General features: G+C 33.4%; 1 protein-coding gene across 2 annotated transcripts in view; it reads right to left on the bottom strand.

Annotated features, from left to right (window-relative positions):
* Window positions 1-6,000, bottom strand: part of DPY19L3 (dpy-19 like C-mannosyltransferase 3) — a 127,944-nt gene that overhangs the window by 119,623 nt on the left and 2,321 nt on the right. The gene's annotated exons all lie outside the window — the stretch shown is intronic.

A 6,000-nucleotide genomic window follows, 5' to 3' on the forward strand; every position in this document is an offset into this window, starting at 1 on the left:
CCAACCAGACGTTTTTGGATTCTGCTGCTCCCGAATTCCTTGATTGTTGATATAGCTGGCTGGGGCTTCTGGAATTTACGTCCAAACATTTGGGGGACAAAAAGTTTGGGAGCCACTGGTTCTGAGCAGGGAAAGCTGAATAAAGAGTAGCTACAGTTGGCAAATGTTTGGATTATAATGTAACCCTACTGAGTTTGAAGTTAAATCAATAAGATACCTTATTTTTGCATGTTTCAAATAAAGTTACTATTTGTGTTATAGTGGTTGACTGAAGCAATTGTTATAAATTGGAAAGAAGAGAGAACACGCTTGTCTAAAACATTGTGAAACAGGTTTTTATGGAGGCCACTGGGGACCCTAGCCCTTAGACACTTAAGGACTGTGTGAAAAGGGTGTGAAAGTTAGGGCAAAGTGTTAGGGACTGGATACCTTCTGAAGTTGGAGATGATGAATCAACTACTGTACGTATTAACAAAGACGTTGCCACAAAAACCCAAATGAAACAGAGGAGGGAGTGACAGACAGTTAATACCACATCCATTGAAATCTAATGTTGATTTTTGTCTAAAATTTGCTGGACTTATACATGAGTATATACAGTAGTTTACAATGGGTTCGAATGATTGGCTAATGTACCGAAGTTTCCATGTTAGCGCCATCCTGTGGAAGAGTGTGTACCAGGACAATATTATCAATGTTACAGGTTGAGTACCCCTTATCAGACTAAAATTCCATAAAATCCACAAACTTTTTCATGGGTGGCTGAGGACAGTGACACCTTTGTTTTTTGATCATTTAGTATAAAAAGACTTTGCTTTCATTGCACAACGTTGTTTAAAACATTTTTAAAATTTACTTTCAGGTTATGTGTATAAGGTTGCACATGAAACATTACATGAATTTTGTGTTAAGGCTTGGGTTCTATCTCATTATGTATACAAAAATATTCCAAAATCTGGAAAAAAAAAAATCCAAAATAATAAAACACTTAAGGTTCCAAGCATTTGAGATAAGAGTTACACCACTGCATTAAAAGTGGATGGTCTCTGGGAATATTTTGGGATTTAGTTTGGAAGTTGGGATAGAAGGGGGTCTCATGAGCAAGAATGCATTAAACATAAATAATTAATTTGGAAGCCCTGGCACAGCTGCATTCACCAAATGCCATATTTTACGAGGTGAACACTACTGTTTTGCAATCTGTTTCGCATTGCTTTCCTCATTCATAACACATTTCCAGTTCATAGACATTCACGTTTTTCTATAACTCCTGTCAGTAAAAACAGCCAAGCTACAGGTTAACAGTTTAAGGGACAAAGATTTTAAACAGCATACGTTCTATATATGAAATCTATATGAACTATTAGAAACCTTGTGGTGTTTTATGAGATTCTGCTATTTAAATCTGTTTATATGACAACCTTATAACATTTTTATTTGGAAAATTAAAGTTGAATTCTACAAACATACATACCCGTATATGAGGTTTGCTGATATGCTGAAACTATGAAATCATGCTTAGATATCATATGACTACTACACACATATTAAGATTCATAAAGGATCATGGATTTGCAGATAGAGATTCTGAATCATCTGTACATTCTTGTGCATGGACCACCATATATTCAACTGGCAGATGAATATCTGATGAGAGTTATGGAAAGTCAAAAGTTTGTATTGCCTATGAAAAATGTAACAGGTTAAAAAACAGCTGTCATGTTTGAAGACCGTGCTCCTTCTTCATGAGCTAAGACTTGAAATTCTTTTCCTCTGTAGGCAGCAGGGAAAGGCCCAACACTGGATATTCCCTTTCCATATTTTGTTTGCTTAATAAAAAACAATAATACACCAGAAAACAAATAAAAGGAATATTGTTCTTTTTAAAGATTATTCATTTAATTAAGTTGTCAGATCTCCAAACATCAAAAGTGAGAAGAGATACGGACATTAAATGACTAAAACGTGCACACTGTGTTTTCAACAAACACAAACGAAATGATTTTGGGACACTTAATCTCAAGTCTTTTTTTCTGTTGGCATTCACCTTTGTTGAAGGAATTAAAGCAATACAGAGTGTCTGTTACAGTAGTTCGTCAGCTACTTGAAACAAGATGTTATTGGAACAGAAAAGAAAATTTTGTGGTTGGAATGGTTGAATTTTACACTTTGGAAAACTGGGACTCGCTTTCCCCTTCGGCTACAGTAAATCATTATTTGTGTCTCAGGAACAGGACAGATTAAATATCTAAAGGAATTGTCATAACTATGTTTCTTTGGCACAACACTGGAGGACATGCCACTTCATACCAAGGTATGTTTACGGTTTACAAGGCCAGAAACATCAAAAAGTGGTGCTTAAATAAGCTCTCTATTTGGTTGTAAATATTTCCTTTTCTCTTCAAGGAAAGAATTAATGTTTAAAGGACCAAATTATTGACCCAAATATTTCACTCTCTCTTGGCAAAGTTGCTCACCATCCGTGTTGTTTATTCTGCCAGAAAAGTGACATAAATTGCAACTGGACTGGCCCTAATAGCAAGTTACAGATTAAAATAGGTGCTTTAACATGATCATTAGATAAAAATACGTTAATGTACCACATAATGAATTCCACTACTGCGGGGAATTTGATCCTAACCAGCTGCAGAAAAAATCCACTGGAATCTTAGCTGGATGTCTACATAAAGTGTTATGTTTTATTATGAACCAATTAAGTTAACATCGGCAACTTAATTACACATAGCACTACTCTAACATTTGGAAGACAAAGAGTATACAGTCAAAGGTAATTCTTCTTAATACATTTGCCTATTTGATACAACAAACAAGTTTCTGTTTTATTGATTATCATTATGTCTACCATAAAACACTGAAGTGAATGTTATTAGAAGGGAGTTAAGGTGGGGAGGTGTTGTTTGCGTTTCTTTTTTTATTTTTAATACTAACAAAACAGCACATTTAAGGTTTAACCACCCTCCTTAATTGAGCGTGATTATGATTTGAAGAATTATGTAGATAAAATTGGCTATAACTTGAATAATAGTAGTTTCTTTACACAATTGCATGGAAACTTGCAAAGTCCTCAAGATAACATTTGATGGGGATGATGTGTTTTAAGAATTACAATGATCAACACTGAAGAAAAAGGTGATTTTATGGCAGATGTTGAAGATTTGCATATAAAAACAAAGACTGCACAAGTACCACGAAAGCAGATTCAACCTTATCCATATTGTGACTATGTTGTCAGAAAAGATTGCTGCAGCCATAGACATTTCATTACCTTGATGTTGGAAAACCACAGATCTTTTCATGCAATGTAGCAACATAAACAGAAGGTGAGATTCCAAGGGGAAATGCAACCAATTCCACAAGGAGGGGCGAAAGTTTTTTTCCAACGCTTTCACCTTTTAAAAGAGAAAAAATGGGAAAAAATGGATACCAAGGACCCATGTACTTTTAAATATATATTCCCATCTGTATCTTGGAAAGCTAAGCAGGGTCACCCCTGGTTAATGACTTGGATGGAAGACCACCAATTAATTCCAGGTGCTTGCAGGACTTACTTCAGGGGAAGGAACTAGCAAACCACCTCTGAGTATTCTTGCTTAAGAAAACCATATGCAATTTCAAGGGATTGCCACAGTTGACAGGTGACTTGAAGGTTTTGTGTTGTGTGTGTGTGTGTGTGGGCACACACACATATGCTAAGCGTTCTGCAATGAGATGTTTTAAATATTATTAAAAAGCGTACATTATTAATATATTTAGGCCACAAATTGTAAAAACCAATCAGAGTGCTCTAAAAAAAAACACATCTAATGAGAGGAAAAATACCTTAAAGTCTAAAGGACAGTTGGGCAGTTTAATTGATTACAGCATAGCATGGCAAGCAATCTGATATAAGAGGAACAATGGGATTGTGAAGGTTATTGGATTAACCAGGAACTGTGAAAATTTGTCAGGAAGGCAGGAAGGTAGGAATTAGTCAATGAACTAGTTCTGGATAATTATTAAGAAAGTAAATTGGAAATATGCTTGTTTAAAAACTATGCTTGCATTTTTAAAATGTATAAAGGTTTGAAGAAAGACAATTGGGTGTGACAGTCTTGGAATTGCCATGTAGGCAGCTGTCACCCGTACGTAGCCTAAAGGTTGGTGGCTTATTTTGGCTACAGTTGGACTCTGGGACTTTCTTTGTTGCTGGGTGCTCCAAGGACCCTTCGACATAGGTTGGGAGGGCTTGCTACCCTCCCCCTTCACTAACTCTTTGAAATATATAATAGACATCAAGTCTGATATATGACTTGGAAGGAAAGTCCTAATTTAGGAGAAAGGTGGAATATAAATTATATATATATATAGATGATGGATTATTTCCTCACCATGATAATTCCGCATTAGTGTAATGAAGTTCAACAGTACCATATTCCTAAATGTTTCCCCTCCCTCTAAAAACATATGGGACAATTTGAGCCAAGAATTGTACAAAAGCAGTTTACTTTTAAATACCAAAGAAAACCCAAAACCCAATACCTACCAGGTACAATTCTCTCATTAGTTTCCAGCTCTTTTCTTCTGGTAGATGTTCTTCCACCGCTTCTGTGGATTTTGTTTTCCCTTCTTGTCTACGGCTGCCATGATTGTCAGTGACCGTCACACATTACACTTTCAAGCTAGTTCCTATATACACATATACAAAAATAGCATGGAAAGCGAATTTGAGCATTCATTGATAGTCTTTAAGTTAATACTATCCTTTTCAATGCGCATGGAAATGAATTATTAATGGTTTCAATATTTACCATTACTGGACAGGATATAAGCTTTTGCAAAATCTCTTTTTCTATGCCAGGAGACAAAATTAGCTGAAAAATTTTTACACTTGTCATAAAGGCTCTGTCAGGAAAAACAATAATATAAAGGGTTTACATTTAATAGGGAAAGAAGGTGGATTCTTTCTACACTCAAGAGAGCATGTGGAGCGGTTGTAAATATTTGTTTGGTACCAGCAGTACAATACCCGCGAAAGGAAAATAAAAAGATCTAAAAGGAATCAATACAGTCAGAAATAAAGGTGGATGGGATGGATCCACACAGGAGGATGAACAAAAAACAAAAAGCAAAGACAAAACGTAAAAAAAAACTAAAAAAAAAAAAAAATACAAAAAAACAAAAAAAACCTAAAAAAACTAAAAAAACACACACTAAAAAAAAAAAAAAAAATAAAACAAACAAAACTTACAAAAAACTTAAACTTAAAACAAACTTAAAAATCCTTAAAATACACAAAACCAAAAAAAAAACTTACAGAAACTTAATAACAAAAAAAAAAAACCCCCAAAACAAAAACAAAAAAAAAAAGAAAAAAACTTAACTTAAAAAAAAAAAAAAATTAAAAAATTAAAAAAAACAAATAGCTAAAAAAAAAAAAAAAACTTTAAAAAACAAAATACAAAAACAAAAAAAAAAAAAAACTAAAAACAAAACTTAAAAAAAACTTAAAAAAAAAACTTGAAGTTATGGGTGGGAACTTATAGGATACTAGTGGGTGGATGGATGGGATGGACAATAAAAAAAAAATAAAAAAACAAAAAAACAAAAAAAACTAAAATTAATAAAAGAAAATTTAAAAACCAAATCAAAAATAAAAACAAACTAAAAAAAAAACTACTTAACTTTACAAAAAAAAAAATATATAAATAAAAAAAAAACCAAAAAAAACTTAAAAAAAAAAAATAAAACAAAAAAGAAAAAAAAAATAACGAAAAAAAAAAAAAAAAAAAAAACTAAAATACATACAAAAAACATAAGAAACTTAACAGAAAAACACCCTGTCTTTGCAAAAAAGCAATTTGCTTTCTTGGCATCTGCAAACTAATACGATATCTCCAGGCCTACTCTTTTGTAGACTAACTCCCCGTTACATTTTATTGCCTGTTGTCCCCACATTATTTTTCTTTCCAATCTTTGTTTGAGCAGATCTCCTAACTGGCT

This window comes from Sceloporus undulatus, chromosome 8 (genome assembly GCF_019175285.1).
Source record: "Sceloporus undulatus isolate JIND9_A2432 ecotype Alabama chromosome 8, SceUnd_v1.1, whole genome shotgun sequence".
NCBI lineage: Eukaryota > Metazoa > Chordata > Lepidosauria > Squamata > Phrynosomatidae > Sceloporus > Sceloporus undulatus.